The 20575-nt window shown below is 42.0% G+C and overlaps 1 long non-coding RNA gene across 2 annotated transcripts; it reads left to right on the forward strand.

Moving 5' to 3' along the window:
• The first annotated feature begins 1153 nt into the window (after positions 1 to 1153).
• Positions 1154 to 20419, forward strand: LOC108493948. Of its 2 annotated transcripts, none has more exons than XR_001873667.1 (6): positions 1154 to 1266; positions 1355 to 1435; positions 10117 to 10194; positions 14867 to 15043; positions 15421 to 15522; positions 17996 to 20419. It is a non-coding gene; the product is annotated as an uncharacterized LOC108493948 (long non-coding RNA). The 2 variants fall into 2 exon arrangements; XR_001873668.1 differs by having other exon boundaries at positions 18002 to 20419.
• The last annotated feature ends 156 nt before the right edge of the window (positions 20420 to 20575 follow it).

Below are 20575 nucleotides of genomic sequence, written 5' to 3' on the forward strand. Positions count from 1 at the left end.
TTGTGACTATTCCTAAGCAGCAATCAAAACCTAATGTGTTTATATGGATTTAATACAATGTCTTAGGCTTCTCAGAGAAGCTACTTCTACACTTTAATGCTTTAGCAGCTTACACTGAGACACTTAATGGAAACTGAGGGTTGGTACTTAAGGCCATGGGGAGTGAAATGTTCCTTGTTTACCTTGCAAATATTTGGAAACTAATTATTCCTTGTATTCTCAATATCTCATTTTGAATTTGGGGGATATTTTATCCATAGGGTAGAAACCTAAAAAAAACAACCCCCAAACCGCCATAACACACCTCCCTCCCCCCTCCTCCCAACCCCAAAAAAACCAAACCAGAACAAAAAAAAACCCCACAAACAAAAAAAGCCAACAAACCCCAAACAAGGCAAATATAAACAGCTGAAGACTGTGGACAACATATTTGGGGTAAGTGGAAAGAGTAAATTTGGTGCTGACCTGGGAGGCTCATGCTCGGGGTATCAGTGGTCACTTCTTGAGCAGAACACTGGTCAGGGCCTGAAGTGCCCGAGTGCTGCCCTTGGACACGCACCACGTGCAGCTGGGACTGACCCGGAGGGCACCCTCAGTGCCTTCTCTTCAGGACATGTGGCAGGCTGAGCCCAGGGCAGGAGGTGCTCCAGGCAGTGTCCCTGGGCCTGTCCCATGGTGATGTGTGCAGCCAAGAGCCCTTAGCAGGGCAAGGATGGGATGGAGGAGGAGGGGCTGGTGCAGCAGCTCCAAGTCCTCAGCTGGGCGTGTCTCTTTGGGGAGCTGGTGGGTGCAGGGCTGAGAGACCCTCCTGGCTGCAGTGCAGCCCCTAAGCCTGGGGGAAGGGCAGGGAGACCCCAGGAGCATAGCTTCTCTCAGGATAAGGGATGGGGGCATCCTGGTGTGCTGAATCTCCAAAAGGGAGCAACTCTGGATCAAATATACCATTTGTGTTGCTGACACTTACAGAATTCACAGTGGTTAGTATAAAAACCTGGCAAAGACCCTTGTGATGTGACAGAGCTCTGCATTATGTAGCACCAGGCACCCTGTTTGCTGGAGAGACCTGAGCTCCACTGTCACAATGGAGACAACACTTCAGGCTCCATTCTTGGAGCGAGAGGGCTGCTAGGATACAAATTTTTTCTCTTTGCCTACAAAACAGGCGGGAGGAAATTGGTCTGATCTAGCAGCAGGAGCTGGTACTTTCTCAAGCTGAACAGCTCAGTGTGTGTGGAAGGGGGTCAGACAGACCTGTTTCACTGACTGGTAACAAAATAAGAAAATGCTGATTTCCTTTTACACTCCATGACATGGGAGTTGTATTTTTCATCTGTTTTTTTCCCCTAATGCAAAGATGGACTCCCAGGTTGAAGCTGTGAGATAAGTGCATGCTGCTCTTCTCCTGTGAAATGAGTTGCTGACCTCAAAGTCTGGGGTGAGGAGATCCACAGTGTGCCCTTCTCATGAATTTTCTTTAATCTAGAAAAGAACATTTGCCTTCCAGTGATGCATCTGTTTTGCTTTCCAAAGTTGACAGTGATGCTGATCGAATGTATTATTTGGTGCTACAGTAGTGCAGTTTAAGAGAACGTGGAGCTTATTAATGATTATTAATCCCTTGACATCCACAGGTGCAGGTGGGTGGTAATTTGGTCTCCTCCAGTGCATGAATTATTCACAGATTTTTTAGAATTTGTAGGTAGACATTAAATTATTCTCCTGTTCCCAGATGAGATGAATGATGGAAACAAACATAAAAAACAAGAAACAAAAAGCCATGCCTCTGCTCCAAAGTGAAAAGTCAATACATATTCTCATAATGATTCCAGGGGTTCTATGGTAAAGCTTTGGGTCATGGTAATCTGTCTAGTGAATTTGAGCAAAGGCAAGGAGTGGAGAAACACTTATGAAAAGTATAAAGGAAAATTTAACAGGAATTAATGAACTCAGTGCTACTTGGAAGCTGGTCTGACATAGATATATATTCCTCCCGCAGACAGTTTCTTGGAGAGAGAGTCTATTTTAGAGGGAGATGGTTAGGCATAAAGTATAGCATTAAGTCTTCAGCCTTGGAGGTATGATTGATTTATTTGGAAATGATGAGTGATTATGTCCTAATGATGTTTTGAAAGACATGAAGTGCATTCCACTATGTGAGTGACCCTTGGCTTTAAATTCCAAGAGATGACAGTTCCTGGGCACGTCAGTGAAGGGACAGAGGGAAACTGGCACACTGTGCCACTGTAATCAGTGTGAAACTGTGTCATCTGTTTGATTTCAGTAGCCAATTCTCCAAGAAACCTGAGAAAGCTGTAACTAGGGGGTTGGTGGTTGGGAATAGATTAACAGAAATACTTTCATCGTTCTTTATAGAAGTAGTTTTGATATTTTTTACACCTCCTGGTCTTTTGCTGAGAAGCTGGATCTGTTTTGCTTTGTGTCCATTTTTTGTGATTCATTCTTTCTGGTCTGTGATACCTGGATAGTTTGGTTATCCACAGTTCAATTGCTGTGCCTCCTGCTAATACTGTGTTGTGGTGTTGTAAGAGAATCCAGTTAGCTTAACAGCTCTGTGGCTGCTTCTCTCTCCCACCTCATTTTCTGAAGGTGAAGATGCCAAATAAGCAATGGTCATGATTCTTGGAGACCTCTGGGGATGTGTTTGATCAGAAACATCCTTGAAGACATGGATTTTCCTTTCATAATAGTTGCTGAACACAGTATAAAAAAATCAGATGTACATCTTATAATTCCATCCCAACAGTGTGACAATCAGTGGCAAAAAATTTGGGAAGTCTTTACTGTTGGAAGTTATCTCTCTCCAACACAAAGAGATAGCATTAATGAATCATTTTACTGTAATACTGAGAGTCCTTTTAAAGTGTGAGGCTAAGAGCTTTTAAATTTAATTTATACCACAGGATCTGATTTCCAGCTACACTGATCTGTTGTGTCTTCGCTTGCACTAATTGTAACAAAGATGTAATAGTCAATAGTGTAACTGGAAGTATTATCTATAAAGATGTTTGCTGTTAGCTCATATCTCAAATTACTCTGCAACATAAGTGCTATATACAGATCTGAACATCACACTTTCAGAAAGAGAAAGATCAATCAGAGAGATTCGTGTAATAGTAGCCTTCAAATACCTAAAAGGATATTGCCATATAAAGGAATTTTACTTTTTTCCTTCATGTCCTTGGTGCACAGCATATACTGCAACACAGGAGGTTCAGGACTTTGGTAAAGCTTGCTAATGATAAAGGCAGCAAAGCCTCAGTGAAAGTGGCATACAGTGGCATAGCTGTGGAGTCCACATTAATGAAAGTTAAAAACAAGCCAGGAAGGAGTCTGTCTGGAATAGATATAATTAATAGGTGTTGTTATCTCTGCCTTGCTGACTTCAGTCCCTTCTTATAACACAAAATTATATTTCTTTCTTATATGTAATGTATTTTTCTCTTAAAACAGTGTTAGTGGATTGTGTGTATTCAATTATAGTAATTTGTCAGTAAATTTCCCTTCCATTTTCTGTTATTAATAGTATTGTGCAGCTCTAATGTGTGAAGGCCATAATGCATATTGGGAGTTTTAGCAGGCTATAAAAGCCTGTAGGAAGTCCTCATGCTAACAAGCCTACAGCCTGAATAATGACCAGGTGAAAAGTAGGAGATGGAGTACAGTAATTTTTACAGAAAGCCATGTTTTCTTTAAAAAGCTATGACTTGAAAGAAGTCTTTTGAGTCCAAGTATCAATTTGCTCTTTGAGGAACTTCAGTAAGGCTGGAGATGGCAATTTTTGCAGGATTTCTTTCTGTTTAAGGATCTTAGCAAATTTAAGCTTGGAAATTATCTGTTGAGAGAGATGAGAGAAAGAAGAACAATGCAACACAGCCATATGGGCTTTGTTCTTACACATGGTTTGACTCTGTGGGGGACATCATTCTCCAGCCTGTCAAAGCTCAGCATACAGCGAAAAGTTCTGATGTAATGGATTTTCTTTTTATGAGCAGTCAATTTGTCTGGAGCCCAGGCCTTTAAACTTGGCTGACAGGAAAATTCTCTACTGAGAATTGACTGGCAGACAAACAACACTGGAATTCTAAGTATTTCTTATATCTCTGAAGAATTTGGGTTTCCTTTATAATACCTTAATTATAGAAGCTATGCTTTTAGGATTGCTCTTAATTGAATACACTTGTTTATTTTCTTCCTGCCATGTGAGTTTCCCAACTCCAGCCAACTCTGTCTAGCCAGAGGTGTTCCCTGCAGACTGAAAATCATTTAGATGGTTTATTTTATTGTATGCCTAACTCTTTGTATTCCAATCACCTGATTGACCTGAATCTGTCCAATGGATATATCAAATGTAGTTGGATTCAGTGGTCTTTATGGGTCCCTTCCAACCCGAGATATTCTATGATTCCACTGTTTATATAGAAAGGTCAATAACAAGGATGACACTTAAAAACTGAGCTCCCAGCTACTACCATTAAAAGTTCTTTCGATGCTTGAGATTCTAGCTCAGAAAGATGTAGGTGAAAATTAAGGCAACTTTTAGCAGGAACTATTTGTCTAATTTGCAAGTCCTTACAGCGCTGCTGAAACAGCACTTACAGGAGGGTAAAGAAATGCTGCCTGCACTAGAGACAAGCTATGCAGCTAGAATCAAATGCTCATGATGTCTTCTCCTGGCACAGCTTCCTCTGTGCTGGCACAAATGTCTGATGAACAAATGTCTCTGATCCCAGGGGGGAAATTTCTATCCCATCTGGTGCAGCTCCACATCCTTTACTGTCAAACAGGGGAGTAAAGGTTGCTTAGCATGAATGACTTCGCTCATGGAGCTTTCTTGTTACTCAGTTTGTTTGTCATGCTGCATCTTCAGCAGCCTCTGAAACGTTTTTACAAAGTCCTCTGTGGAGGAAGGAAAAAGTGTGGCTTTGAACAAATGTCTTAAGATGGAGAGTCATGTCTGTTTTTTCTTTTGATCCCACTGCCTGGTCAGTTTAGAGGTTGTATGGAGTTCTGATGGATGCACTGCTTTATCTCCATCTCAGCAGGGGAAATAAAATAGTAGCATTGTCTACTCATCAATACATTGCTGATAAAAGAATTAGTTGTCTTTCATGATTGGGCATGCATACTGAAGCCCTATCTGAAAGCCTTTTGTTCCTGCTTTAAACATGGTGAAGGGAACAGACAATGGAAAAAATAAAGTAGGTTTGATTGCAGCAGAGTTGTTTGTTTTTATTGCTTTGATTTTTTACACAAATTGACTACAATGGAAATGAAGACTGTTGTTTTCTAGTGGTGTTGGTAAACATTCAATAAGGTTTTTGAGTTTCAGATTTTAGGTAGTGAATGCGCACAGGAGCCTTGAAAGTGATCGTTCTTGTGTGATATATATTCTCTCTAATTCCACAGTGAAAAATTGTAATAAAAGAACACAAAGATCTGTAATTCAGTGCTGCTTCAGAGGCTTTTCCTTTTGCTCTGAACAGAGTACTAATTGCAGAGATTTGACAGCTCTTGGGTATTCATCACATGTACTTGCCCTTACTTTAGATGTTTAATTTAGTTGCAAAATAATTCTTCTTGAATTTGTAATTGTAATAATTGCCATTAATAACCTGGCGAAGTAGTTGGCCTTTGGCATTACATCAGGGGGAAAATGATAGTAAGATAGCTCTTGTCTGAAGATTTAGAGAGCTAGAGAACATCAGGGGGTCGGGGGCGGATGGAGGGGTGTTGAGGGAAGAGAATACCAGAAACAAGGCATCATGACAGGCATCTTGGGGTTTGCAATTGGGATTTATGCAACAGGCTTATGCAATTTGGCTGTACTTCTTTGTAGAGGAAGAAGACAAGGTGTCAAATGCAAAAGAAATAACAGGGAGGATGAGGAAGGTGAAGGCAGGAGAGCGTGAAATGACAGACAGTTGGGAATATTTTGGAAGTAGAACAAAGCCCTGTGCTGAGAGCTGTATCAGTGGTGGCTCATGCAACAGCAAAGCAAAAAGTATTTTTCCACAGGTAGGCTGCCCATTTCAGTAGATGAATAACTCATCCACACCGAGGTAGGATGATCCTAGAGAGGAAGGGGTGGGCTTCTCAAAGCAGTACGTGTAACAGCAGCTGTCTCCTTTTCACTGATGGTCTGCTCCTGGTGCAGTGGCCTGGTGGAAAGCAGGGAAAGCAGTGGTGACCTTGCTCTGAGGGTGCAGGAGGAGCAGGGCTGCCCGAGTGTGAGGGGAGTCCTGAGCTGAGGACAGCAGTGGATTCTAACAGGAGGCCCAGGGAGCCTGGCTGGGACAGCAGGGCACCAGGGGCTTGGCCAAGCCAAAAGAGTGTCCTTGGGCCTGAAGACAGAGGTGGACTGGAGGGAGCAGGGAGCCAGGGTAGGGAGAAAAGGCAGGTGGTCGTAGAAATTAATTCTTGTCATTGCCACTCAGACCTGGCAGGATTGCCCCTCCCTTGTGTCGGGAAGCATTAAAAGGTGGTCAATCTTTTAGTGGTAAATGTGACCAACAGCTACCTAGCATGTTGTCTTCCATTTTTCTGAGGATAGCTCTTCCTCTGCTTTTCCACTGATGGTGACTAACCATCCAGGTGATTTCAAGAAGCTAACTCCAGGACATAGTTATGAATAAAAAAGTACAAGGAGAGGTGTGTCGCAAAGACTGATGCTGCTGTGCCAGACAGCTGCTGCTGCAGTTGTGGCTGGGCATGAGGGCAGCTGAGCCAGAGAGACTGAAGCTGAAGGTCAGGGGGTCTCTGGAGCTCTCAGGAGCTGCATGCTCATCCTTATGTCCCTGCCAGTCTACAGCCTTCTCGGGCATGGGCTGACTGTCACAACCTTTGAATCAGTAGGTACTGTTTTGGGACTGGCTTGGGACATGTGTGTTGTGGTTTTGTTTTAAACAAGGATGACAACTGATCCCCATTCCTGCCCTTCTTGCTTGCCTTGTGTGATGGTTATCACAGTAGACTGAATATAGAGAGGAGAGACATAAGGGTCTATAAGTTAAGCCCTATCTGCAGTTAAGCCCTTCCATGCCCTCACCAGTGCTGTGAGTCCTGTGGCCACCGGAGGCTGGAGAGGCTGCCTGGCACCTTGTAGCAGGACACACTCACACCCCTGGCTCTGGCCTCTAAAATGATGTCCAGACTGATGCACCAGTGGTTAATCAGGACACAGAGAGCCCTGGTCTAGCCAGTGGCCTGCCCAAAGCAATTTCCTTCACTTTGTTAGAAAGGAGAAGCATCTTTCCTCACTTCTCAGTGGAACTGGGAAAGTACAGTATGTAATTTTTCTACTGCCTGCGAGCAGAATTTGAATTCTTCTCTATTCTTTAAAATAAGAGTTTGCATCTCATTCACTGAAGTTAAAATGTTCCTCAATGAGGAAAAAATTTCAACTCTGCCTATCCCAAGCTGTCAAAGCATGCAAGAGCAGCAAACAGATTGTGGGTACCATTAGAAAGCATAAGCGTCTAATTACTTCAAAATGGACCACAAGGGAAAATGAAAGTTATCTATTCTTGATGCTGCTGTTGTTTCATTTGTCGATAAGCACATCAGTCTTTGGTACTCATTTTGGCTGTGAAGGAGTATGATTGACTAATAAATGTGTGTTCCTTTGTAGTCAGTTGCAGAACGTTGGAATATTTTTGTAGCAAAATCTTACTGGAGAATCTCAGAAACATTTTTTTCCCTTAGCGACACAAGTGGAATAAAAATATATTTCTATACTCCTCATTTTCAATACCTGGGCTGCTAAAGCAGCTGTGTATCTTTTTTTCACTTGCAGCACAGTCATTTGAATATGTGACCTCCAATTTCTGTACAGAAGTTGTAGCTTAAAGGGCAAGACCAGACTATGTACAGAGCGAGCAGAAATGATTCACTGGCTTTTAAATCCAAACTAATGGCCTTCATATGGCTGTTGAGTCTCTGAACAATGGAAAGTCAATGGGTTTGGTTTGAAAAAGGATGCAATACCTTGATAAAACACAGCAATGTGTCACCCTGTGATGTTCTGGAACACAATAAGTGTTTAATATGATTTTCTTCCACCTGAACAAACACTGTCAATTTGCTCTTGGACACTTATAATTTGCTCCTACATAATTTCTCTTTCCTTGCTTCTACCCCACTCTTTATATGTCAGGCATTGCTTGATGAAAAGAGGTGCTTATTGAAAAAAAAAAAAAAGTCTGATCAGGAATGTAAACCCTTATAAAATAAGACTCAGTGCTGTGGAAGAAAGTTTGCAGCAGCTCAGGGCAATGGCCTGTGTAATTGCCAGGTCAATCAAGCCATGAAGCAGAGGGCAAAGGCTTTGATTTCTACTCCTCCCATTCGCAAGTACATTGCCTTCAGCTCCTACCCTTAAAATCTCTCAAGCTGCCTTTCTGCTGGTGATTCATACTGGGAAATAAACTTGCAAGAAGAGCATTAGTATATATTTTGAAATCACATTCATTAAGCTATTTTTCAGAAAAAGAAACAAAATTTTCTCTGCTGGACATCTGACAAGAGACAACTTGTGTGACTTTGTAGGCTTTGATATTTAGTTATTAGAAGAGGTACATTTTGTTTTCTTTTCATTGGTTTTTTTCCCCACTGAGACAGTCAGTGTTATCAGTTGATTTCTCTAGGTTATCAGACACATGTTGAGATAGAGGGCAGGTTTTGAAGCAAATCTACATATAAAATGTGCTGCAAGTGTCTGATCTTTGACAGTCAAACAAACTTAGCTTACGGAATCTATCTTCACCTGTAGACTGATTCCTTTCATTTCGTGTTTCTTTTTTTTTTATTGTGAAAGGAAAACATGATAAGTTGGTCAGTGATCCAAAACTAGCTCAACTCAGCAGAAAAAGACAGTAATTACTGCTTGACTCCTGTGATCTATTTTAGCCCCAGCCGAGTTTTTAAAGAGTGATGTGAAAAGCCTTTAACATAGTCTTGTTTTGTTATACTAAATCACCTTCTGAGCAATCTCACAGAGTGGACAAAGACTTAGTGACCAGTGACGTAAACCTACTCGTCACATTGATGACAGCTTGTTGCCCCAGACTTGGGAAGGGTTAGAGTTACAAATCTGTTTGATTCACTTTCTGAAAAGAAATTAAAGAGTTTGGCAGTCAGCCTAGGACCTTACTAAACAATCTGAGAGAAAAAAGTTACTTTCTTTCGCTGCTTTCTCAAGGGATGAGGTAGAGTCAGTGCAGTTCAAATGAGCTTTGGAAGCAGTAGGTGTCTATTGTTTGGACCAGAGTCACTGGACTAAGGCAGGCAGCCTGCAACAGGGCTGCCTCAGGGATGTGATTTTACCCATTAAACAAATTCACACAGAGAAAGGTTAAGGTTGGAAAGTTCCTCTGGAGACCATTTAGTCCCCTCCCCTGCTCAGGCAGGGTCAGCTAGAGAAGGTTGTTCAGGACTGGGACTCTAAGAAGTGAGACTCCACAACTCCTCTGGGCAACATGTTCCAGTGTTTGACTCACTGTAAAGCAATTTTATTTTTTCTGTTCGAGTGTAATCTCCTGTATTCCAGTTTGCATTCACTGCCTCCTGTTGACAAATACTGACAAAGTTCTTCCATATTCGGACACATCTGCTGATGCTAATTTTCCTTTTTAGGTCCTAACTTTTAATTTTCTTTTTCTACTTACACTGCTAGCCATTTCTTTGATTGCTGGGTTTGCTGATTCCACTCGTTTTTTGGGGCTGCAGTCTTGTAACTTCAAAATTCCTTTGTTTTGCTGGGAATTTGTTGTCCTGTGAGGTGAAGGTCATAGGGTAACAGAAACTGTAAAACATACTTTTTCCATGTACAAGCAGCAGAACATGAAGGTCTGGAGGCTGCAAATAAGTAGCATGTAAAAAACAACTGTCTTGGTTATACTTATCAAAGCTGCTTCTTTCCCAACGTGTTGCTCCTTGCCCCATTTTTTTCCTTTAGAATGTGTCTCTCAGTCCCTCCTATGGTTTACTCTTTGGTTATGACCATCTAGTGTTTTTCTTCAGACTAGAGAAGATTTTTATTCTGACTAACACTGTGGGGTGCACCTTTAAAATTTTCTATGTAACTGTGTATATTTTCAGAAGACTTCTAACAGTGCATAGATCATCTTGAAGACTGAAAATTCGAGAAAAGTTACCCTCATGTGAAAAAAAAAAAGGGTAAGTTTAAAAAAAGTACCCAGAAAAATCATATTTTTGCTCTTGAGTGCTTTTGGAAAATAGTTGTCATTTCTTGGAAGGGGTTAAAAAAAAATCAATATTTTTTTGATTTTTAAATTTCATCAGAGGGTTTCCTCCATGTGAAAAATTTTTCTAGAGAAGCAGGAATGGATTCAACTCCTATTCTAGGATTTACCTCAGATTTCATGAATATAAATATATATATTGATTTTTCTAAAAAGCAATTCCCATAGCAGAAGCCAGAAGGATTGCTGTCTTGACTTTGCATCCTTTAAAATCCTAATTACAAATTTGATCTGCCACTCCATTTGAATTTTAAAAAAATATTAACCACTTAGCTTGGAACTACATTTGTGTTTTCTAAAAATGTTGTTTCCTTTTGCAGAAAAACAGCAATATCTTTTTTTTTTTTTGGTGGTTTAACTAATATTTCCCCATCTGTGCTTTGCTTCTGCGCTCTCTTTGTGGGAAAACTGAAGTCACAACCAGAATGCCTGGCAACAGAAGCAATGGACTTGATATTTATATTAGAACTGTAACACATGGACATCTGTTCTCTCTACCCTTTAAAAGATATTGCTTCCAAGGACTAATATTTAGTTTTTTCAACTGTGGGCTCCTGATGATAGGTAAGGTTGATGGGAGCCTTTAAAGAGACTCCACTGTAGCCCATGGGGTGGTCCCTGCCCAGCAGATGCCCCGGGGCAGATGGATGGATGGACAGACAGAGGTGTCTTTTTCCAGCCTGGGGGCTGAGGCAGTGCTGGGTTGGCCTCCTTGAAGTGCTGAGGCAGAGCTGAGTGACTCTGAGCCCTCTTTCAAGTTTGCTGCTGATTTGCTGAGAGATCACTTCCTTCTACCTCTGTTTTCTTACACGTAAAATAAGAATACTGAAACCAGTCTCATTTGATCAAATATTTTGAGCTCTACCGAAGGAAATCTGCTGGTCTTAGAGGTCTTCATCAGTAAGACATTCACCTATAAAAGAGAGAGGACCAAAGAAATTTCAGTACTGCAGAACAACAGCGACAGGGAGGATGCATTCAGCAAGAGATTAGTATTCACCCTTAATATGTGTGTCTAATAATTATTTTTCTCCTGATTTAGAGTGAGATTTTTGTGGCAGTCAGCTTTCTGTTCAAAAGCAGTTTTGAATGAACAGGTGGGCTGGCATGTCTGCACTTTGCCTTTTCCTTTGGGAGCTTGATACCTGTTATCCCAAAATGTCTGTATGCTGTATTGGCAGTCTCATAGGAACTCAGTCTTCCTGACGGTGGGTTCAGCCCCTAAACACACATATTCATACAGCAGTTGAATTACAGAGTGTTGAAGATGTGGATGTTGCACTGTTTATTATCTTCCTTCTGGAAGGTATGTTTAAGGCTTGACCCCTGAACTGCGAAAAATGCCTCACCGGGGATGCCAACATGAGATGGAAATACCTATTCCTGGCTACAACCGGTGTAGCCTGCCCTTAGAGCAAATGCAGCAGAGATAAGCCCGTTCTCTTGCTAAAGAGGTGTTGGATAGCCTGCATACCTACTCCTGCATTATTACTAGGAGGTAACAGGCTTAATTACCCAGATGCAAAGCAAAAGCACCCTGTGTACAAAGCTTTTCAGGAGGCACAGGAGCCAGGCTGCAGCCAAACAGGGTACTTACTCCCTTTCTGCCCTGCCTCAGGCTGCAGATTGGTTTTGGCTTTGGGAAGTTTCTTTGTAGCATTTCTGCTTAGGTAAGAACATTTTTAAGTGGTAGGCTGAGGGGTAAACGGTAGCACTGGGAAGATGGAAAGAATGTGTCACCCTGTTTTCTTCCCACAATTATTTTATTTAATTTTCAAACGCCATCTAAGACAACATTAGGGATTGTGATGCCCAAATATTTGTCTAGCAGGGGTTAGCTTGTACTGCCTATATTTCTTCTCTCCTGGCTACAGCACTGTACATTTCCACCATCTCTGCAATACTTCCTGCTTAGAAATAAGAAACTGTCAGTCTTGAATGAGCTCTATGTTAATGCACTGAGTATGGTGATGAAGGAAGGCAAAATTATTTCTATGCAGTGAGAGGTGGGAAAGTTACACTGTTCTTGTATTGAGAGGCTTGCTTGCAGTGCTCAGGCAACAATACAAACAACAGTAGGAAAGAAAAATGCTGCATGAAAAGTGAGACAGGGCATTTCACAAAGGCTATGATTCAATGATAACCTCGACCTGAAATGTTTGGGAACTGACTCATGGATCTATAACTCTTAAATCACTGAACAAACCAACACCAAATAAAAGAGTTAGAGGTGCAGACTTCTCTGTGAGAAGTTTGTAAAATCCTTGATGTAAAATCCTTTTCACCTTGGAAAATCTTTCTCTCCTCCCTTGTACACACCTATGCCAGCTGGTAATTGCCTGAGCTGGAGGTGTGCCATAGCCCAGCACCTTACAGCCCTTCATCTGGTTCAGAGGTTATTGATCCCAGAGTGTCCTAGAAATTAGAGCAGACAATGCAACAAAGCACTGGGGTAACAAAACTGTCCTTTCTTTGGTGAATAATACTTGTGGCATTTCAATTGCATTGTATGGGTTAAAATCATCAACATGGAAACAGCAGTTTATTTCAGCACCAGCAAAACTAACTTACTTGTCTTAATTCGTTGGGGTTTTTAAAGACAAAGGTACAATCCTTCTAATTAGGGGAAAAATATTTTTCGTTAAGTTAACAACCAATCTGAGAAATCAATTATTTGTGTAGCCCTATTTCATATCATCGTTGCAGTTGGTGCCAAGCTGTTTTAGTTCAATGTCGTTAGCACGAATTGTAATCTTAGCCATATTAGTTTGGAGTTTGCCGATCTTTAAGCCTCTTTTGTAATTGGCAAAATTCTGAGGAAAAAGCCTGTGACAGAAGCTTGCAATAAATATAATTGGTTGCAGACAGCTAAACAAATCTCTGCTTAAAACAGGTAAAGCTTGTGGTAGTAAATAAATGTGAAATGGTGAGTGGGAACTGTGGATTGACTAGTTCAGCAGCTGAATAGTTTAATGAAACAGTTGATTTAGAACTCTGTCCACAAGGCTTGGACTAAAACTCTTGTAGTAAATCTGAATCATGCATTGATGGCCTTGGTGAAATTAGGTTTTTTTGCTTCGTAGGATTACATATCTGATGAACAAAAAAAAATTGAATTGTTATGGTTTGCTTGGGTTTCTCTGAGACATTTGGCTATAAATGCCATATGACATCTGATTTTTGGCTTTGGACAAAAACTCCAAAACCAAAATACCTTACTTAGATAATGCAAGGTGTTATGAGACAATGGATAAGTTCAGAACTGGTCTGCTTGCTGGCATACCTCAGCATAGTTGTTGATGGGAGATTGTTGGTGAGTTTCTAGCAATGGATGTTTCCTGATTCAGCATTGCTGAATGTTTCTGCCATTTTGCCAATGGTTTGAAACCTGAGGCAATACATACCTTGCAAATCACTGAGTAACAAACATTAAATATGAGGCTTCTGAGGCACTAATCAAGACTGTCTATTTGTATGACTGTTTTGGTGATGTGCCTCTTGATTTAGCCAACAGTAGGGTAATACCTGTATGTAGGAACTGAGGGCAAGGGTCTGCTTAACAGTTGATACTCTGCCTTGGAAAGCAGTAGGCTAGAATAAGATAAGAGGTAGCTTGGGAAGTCCTGTCTTTAGCTGGAGCTCTGAGGGAATGCCTGGGGCAACTAGAGGCCAGCAGGATTTTGAAAAAGAGAAACATTTGGTTTACAAATAATGTGCCTGCTTTGCAGTAAGAATTCCTTATGTATCTTGCTTGTGAAATTCAAGAACTCTTGTGAAATTCAAGAACTCTGCTCTCTTCATCTCCAATGCTGCTGCAAATACCTAAGCTGAAAGAAAATTTGTGCATTTCTGCAAGTACCAGACTTTGTAGGCGGCCCAGAGATAGAAGCAAAGATGATGCATCTTCATTCAAAAAGGTGTGATAAGTTTGGGGAATTTTCATTGTTGTCTTCCTTTCCTTCCAGTGATTAGAGACAAACATTTCATGGAATAGGCTGATGACTGGTGGTTGGAAGGAGATCAAGCAAATCTAAGACTCTTTCTTTTGAGAAACAGATTTCTAGCCAGTAGAACACCTCCTTGAAGTTGCAGCTGCACACCTTTCTATCTCTTTATTTCAGCAGCTGGTGTAGCTAGGTTATTTTAGTGAATCACTTGCTAATTTTCTACAGTATAATTGCTTGATAGAAAATATTTTTAGAGAGATATGACCTCTCAGAAGCTTGTGAGTGCAGCTTAGGACCAGTCTGTTCCTGTGACACATGAAATACATCCTAATCCATTAAGGTCAGATGAACTGGACACTTGCTCACAGGGGCAGGGTCTGCAGCCAAAAGAATTTATACCGATTAAATGCTTTTTTAGAACTCTCTGCATGAATTTCTAACCTTTAAATAAGTCACCCCTTGGGAGATCACTGATGACACAGCCACTTGTCTCAAAATTCAGCCGCTTGATCTTTATTGAACTTGATGAGCAAACATTTAAATGATAATTGAGACACTAATTAAATGCGGTACCTGTTCTCGTGGTTGAGAATTGAAAGGAAAGACTAAATTATTTAATGACAATTTAGGGTATTACAGGTCCAGACCTTTAGCAGACTTGGAAGAAAGAAGGGTTTGTTCAGATGTTTGAACTGTCTGCTGCTGCTGCCTAGTGCTCAGAACATCACAGTTGATCCCCTGGCATTACAAAAGCATCGACTAGGAGCCCAGTCACCACAGTTTGCTACTGAGTGCCAGGACATTATAGTTGCTCTGGTGAGCAAAATCGAACCTTGGTTTTGTTTTGCCCTTTCTTGTCATTTTTATTGGGCAATCTTGACACTATTATCTATGTCTGTATTTGTAAGTTCACATACCTTTTTAAAACACAAACTGGCTCCTGACTGCAATCGAATTGTTTAATTTTGTATTTCAAATTATTCTGTATTTCCTTAATATCAATTACTAATAAATTAGTTGCTTCTTCTTACATTTCCCTGCCCTTTATTGCTGTTCATGTACATCCCATTTCTGCTCTTTTTCCCTATAGAAATACTTATGGCATCTGTTAAGGTGTGAGGTTATTAGACCTAATCAAAATGTCTCAGGCTCTGTAGTAAGTCACATATTACTGTATTCACAAATGACTTTAGGTGACTATTCCTCCCAGTGCAGTCGTGTATCACTGCTACCCTGTCTGTCCAGGAGGCAGAAAAGTGAAACTCATGCTTGGCACTTCCATAGGGATCTCTGAGGTAGGTAAAAATTTCATCATTGCCAGTGATTTGTGCCCTGTGCAGAACAGATTTGTTCAACAGGCCTGACAATACTTATGAGCTTGGTACAGCGCCAGTTTTGCTTCCTCCTTTCCTATCCTTTCCGTACTGACAGTGTGCAGCAGACCAATTTCCTTCACTGCGGGGAGTCAGGAACTGCTATGGGAACAGATGCTAGGGAAGCAGATGGGGCAAGAGTTGGTTTGGAGCAATGACAACTCCGTAACCTTTCAGCGTCAGCCCGAGATTGCAACTTTCCCCGTATTCCCTGGCAGAAGGCAAGTCCAGGCACAGGAGAAAGCACAGGCTTAGCCCTGCGCTCAAGCAGTGGTAGGTGGCAGCTGGGCTCATTGAGCACAGCGTGCTGGCCCCGAAAAGGCAAATCCTGCTGGAACACGGCTCTTCCTGTGTTAGAAAGGAAGTACTTCAGGCTTTTTGAAGAGTTTGGCCTCGCGGGGCCTACCAGCCCAGCAGCAATATGAACTCTTGTTTTACGTGTGCTGAAACAGAGGCTCTTTGTGAACTGATCAAAAGTTGCTTCTCTGGTAAGGGACATTGACTCCCACGCTGTTCTGAGTGACAAGTGTGTGTCCCTGGCCACCCAGAAGGCCCAGGGCAGAGCAAGGTGTGACATAAAGATGCACAGCCTCCCAGCCACGCAGCTGACATGCAGCTCCCCATGTGGAGCACAGCTGGGCTCTCCTCCATTTCCACAGGGGCAAAGTCAGGGGTTTTGTTCCTCTTTGTCTTTTGTTAAGGGGCAAGGGAATGTTTGGTGTTTGTGTTTGCACATTTTGGAGGAAAAAAACCCCCAAACAACAACAATATGGTTCTCCACCGTGATTTATTTGGATGTTTCATAGTATAGTGGAGAACTTCAAAATTCTAAGGACATAAGTCTTCAGTAGCTGAATTAAATTTGCTCTTTCAGCTAGGTAAAATCCTGTTTAAATGTTCTCAATTGAAAAGCAGGATTTAAAACATGTAATGAGGCTGCAGGGAGTTCCTTCTTTCAAAGTATGTATCCCAGATACCCCAGGTGGTTTCTTCAGGATGCGTTACAAAATATTAACTATGGCAAACTATGGTGTTAAGGCCAAACAAGTTCTTTTTGGTCATGCATTAATTCTTTCTGGTGATTGATAAACAAGAAGATTAAGATTAAGAGGTACCCTTCCTTTTATTTAAAAATGTACTTCAAACCTGACCAACTGACCATCAAAATAATTTATATTTTTTCAACCTGAGCTTTACCTTGAAATATGTTTTAGTTAATGGAATTTCCTCTTCTAAAGCTGAATGACTGTTAACACAGAATCTGACTCAAAAGCTGCCTTCCTATGCATAATTTATTTAGCAGGGAGCCAATGATAACATATTAGCACATACCTGAAGATGCTTGGTCCCATTGTGATGAGAGGCCTTAAGAGCAATGGCACGGATGTGATGCGACTGGAAATAAAATGAATGTAATTGTACATTTAGTGCATTTGTTCATAGAACTCCCAAAAATTTTCTTTATTAAGTGACTGTCACTTGAGAAGCAATAGAAGAGCAAAAGTAAATGACTTTGTACAGCACATCTTGGTTTGCTGTATTACTCTTCAACATAAGATTTTACCTTGTGTCTCAGGACCACATGAATCACAGTGAAGGGAAGCTGACAGCTTCCTAATACTCTTTTTGCATGAGCCTGTCTATCCCTTTTCCATCCATTCATCCAAAACCCAAAATTAAACTAAACAAAAACCCAACACGGTACTTGGCTGAAACACTTTTCTGTATATGTATATAGACCTAAATCAGAGACTTTTCATAAAGTACTGTGTGTTGGGTAACTTGGAATAAAAATACTGTTCAGCTGATGGCTCATGCTGGTGGTACCTGTCATCTGTGTCAAATGGCAGGTTTTTCATGGTGCTAAGTGGAAGGTGAATGCCAAGTGGGCCTGTGTGTGTTACCAGCTGTCAGGCTGAACTTGAAAAGCACGATTAAGGTATCTCCCTGCAGGAAGCTGTTCTGTCAGCTGGATCACAGTGTGGAGATGCTGTGATTTTCTGTGGTGGACAAAGGCCAGGCTCCTCTGAGGAGATGTGGTCAGAGCAGAGCTTTGCAGTCTGCTGCAGTGGTCGAGGTTCCTAATGTGATACTTGTCACCAGCCAACTGCACATTGTCCAAGATGGGGGAGTAGTTCTGAGAGTTAGTGCAATATTAGCACAATATTAAAATATATGTCACTGTCACACATTGGGCACTGTAGATTTACAGCTTAAGAAAAAAAATCAGTATCTATTGCTTGAGAAGCCTGATATCAGCTGATAAAGCTGTTTTGTGTCATTATGGGAAGTCTGGTCTCATCCAAAAAAATTGTGGAGGAGCAGGGATGGGTCAGCAGTTGGCAGTTTGGAGAAGAATGTCACAACCTATGAATATGTTTTCTTACATCATGAGTGCTAGGAGACAAAGATGAAAACCAGCTGATAGGATACAGGCAACCATTACAGAGGAAATACTGGATGTCAGAAGAGGGGCGGGAAGCAATGCCAAGGTCCAGAACACCTTTGGGTGCTGCAACCACCTGAAACCTCCTGAAATCACTCACCAGGGCTCAAACCACTTTTAATAAACAGGTAACTAAAATTCAAGCACTTCCTTTATAAAGCCTTTTGGTTTCAGGAAAGTGAGTCACTGTCTGACAGTTCGGTGGGAGGTTATTCATCCAGGATTGCTTCACTCCTTCGTGGAGATGCTTGGTGAGCAGCTCTGCAAGCTGGCAGGCTGCTTTAGCCAGGCATGTACTCCTACAAGTGCCACCTGCTCTGTTATAATCCTTGCCTCGCTGAAGTCGCCAGCATCTTTCTGCTTGATCTGCAGGGTAGCTCCCTCGTGTTGAACTTGGCTGCTCTTTTAGGAGAGTAACAGTTTGAGGAGCTGTTTGGCTCAGTAGCACTTGGCAACCTCAGGAAGCAAATGCATTCAGCTGGGCAGTGGGCACACGTACGTGCAAGGGGGGCTGCTGTGTGCCCCATCCTGCAGTGTTAGTTCACAGCATGCCTGTGCCTCGGAGGCACTCGCTGTGCAGCTGACACAGCCCTCAGGCATCAGGCAGCTGGGGAAATTGCCACAGAAGCTTTAGCAAGAAAACACATAATAGCCAAAGTCGAAGGGTGAATTGAGATACAGTGGGGGAGGCAGCTATTATGTTCTAGCTCTCTTTAAAAACCATTCTGAGACGTGTAAGGTATTGTGTTGTGTTTGTTGCTGGATTTAAGACTGCTGACTGCCAGGCGGTGAAGGTCACTTTGTGCTTCCTTCTTTAAGGCAAGTTGCCGCTGTTTATATTAACAAGGGAGCAGCAGTGCTGGCTAACTCCTGGCATGTTAACCTGCATCTCTCCCGGGCAGCAGGCCTCTGCTGCGCTCCCTCAGGACCTGTATAGTTGGAGAGTTGTATATCATGTAGGTGTCAAGCCCAATCAGAGCTTCCTTGTCAGGATGTGTTAAGGCAGCTGCCTGCAATTTGTGTTACAGTGTGCATCTCTGCCAATAAACTACTTTTGCTCTCCCTTGTGCTGCGTCTGCCGTCTGCAGGGCTGCTGGGAGAGCTGCCAGAGAGAGAGAGCAACTGCAGGCACAAAGGTGGCTGGGTGGCACCTCTTGTAATCTGTGTTCTGCACGATGTATTGATTGACTTTGTGGATGGATCCCAGGGGCTGAACACAAACAGCATGTACCAGAGCATGACATTTTAATCAGAGACAGGTTTAACTACTGGGAGCAGCTCGGGTAATGTCTACTTTAAAAAAAAAAAAATTAAAGAAAGAAAATTGCACCAAAAAAAAAAAAAGGGGTGTATGCTGATTATTGCTTAGGAACTCTGTGTAGTCGTGCAGTTAAACATGAGATACAAATGAGTAGGTTGTGACAGGACCAAGAGCACTTTGAAGTAAAGCTGTAGTAAGTGTAAATTGGGGATACAAGTCAAGACACTGAAATAAGTTTTTTGCATGTGGATGCGCAGACACCAGGGCTAAGCAGCAGATCCTGGTCAGTGCAGCACCATTCCTGCCAGCCAGCTGTAAAATCACTTGGCTCAGGGGATAGAAAGGTGTTCATGCTGCAGCAGGTTGGGCTGGCAGGGAACTAGAGGGATTTAAAAGAAGGTGGCTGGAGTTTTCTTTGTATTTGCAATGATAGGGAGTTGTGAGAAAGATGGAGCTCTTTTGGGGTTGGGTCAGCTCTCCCCACCCATATCTTGAGTAAGGGTTGAAAAATGACTGCCTCAGAAACACCAGGGAATGTTATCCTCCTCCTTAGCCTGTAATACACTGTGTAGCAGAGTTTAACCTTCTATAGTAAAATCTCAGGGTCCCTGAAGAGCTCTGTTAACCTTGAAAATCTGTGTAGTATGTTACTTTCTACCTGCAAAGTAGAAAGCACCTCTTATTCCCAGGCATGAATGACACTGAGTCTGGTCCAGAGGCAGACTTGAAAGGACATCCATCTGCTGTTTGTGGGAATTTAACTGAGCAGAAACTTCTGAAACACCAAAAACAGAGAGAATAGCAGAACTATTCCCAAAGCGCTGCCTGCCTTCTAATTGCTGGCCATCTCCTTTTGTGAAAAGAAGCAAGAGAAAGAGTTCACACAAGCACGAGTGCTTTGCAGACTTCTCTTTTGGGGAAAGCAGTTGTCTTTCTTCTCTTGTTTTTGGATGCTTAAAATGAGGAAAGCAACATATCAGACTGCAGAGAGAGGAAAACCAGTCAATGTTACCTTGGTATCTGATGATCAAAGGTATGACCCCCCTCTGCTGTGCCTTGAGAACGGCAGTTAACTGTTTCCTGAGGGAACAGCACGTAGTTCAAAGCAGGAAGTGTCCCTTCCCTCCCTGTGTGGCCACACAGACCAGGAGCTGCCTGCCTGCCTGCCTGCCTGCTTACCTTGGGAGAGCAGGGTATTTAGCTTTTCCCAATAGAAAAAGGGCAGCTTAACCAGTTCTCCTCTGCCAACAAAAAGAAGCAGGAAGATG

This window comes from Lepidothrix coronata, unplaced genomic scaffold (genome assembly GCF_001604755.1).
Source record: "Lepidothrix coronata isolate B3197 unplaced genomic scaffold, Lepidothrix_coronata-1.0 Scaffold21, whole genome shotgun sequence".
Classification (NCBI taxonomy): Eukaryota; Metazoa; Chordata; class Aves; order Passeriformes; family Pipridae; genus Lepidothrix; species Lepidothrix coronata.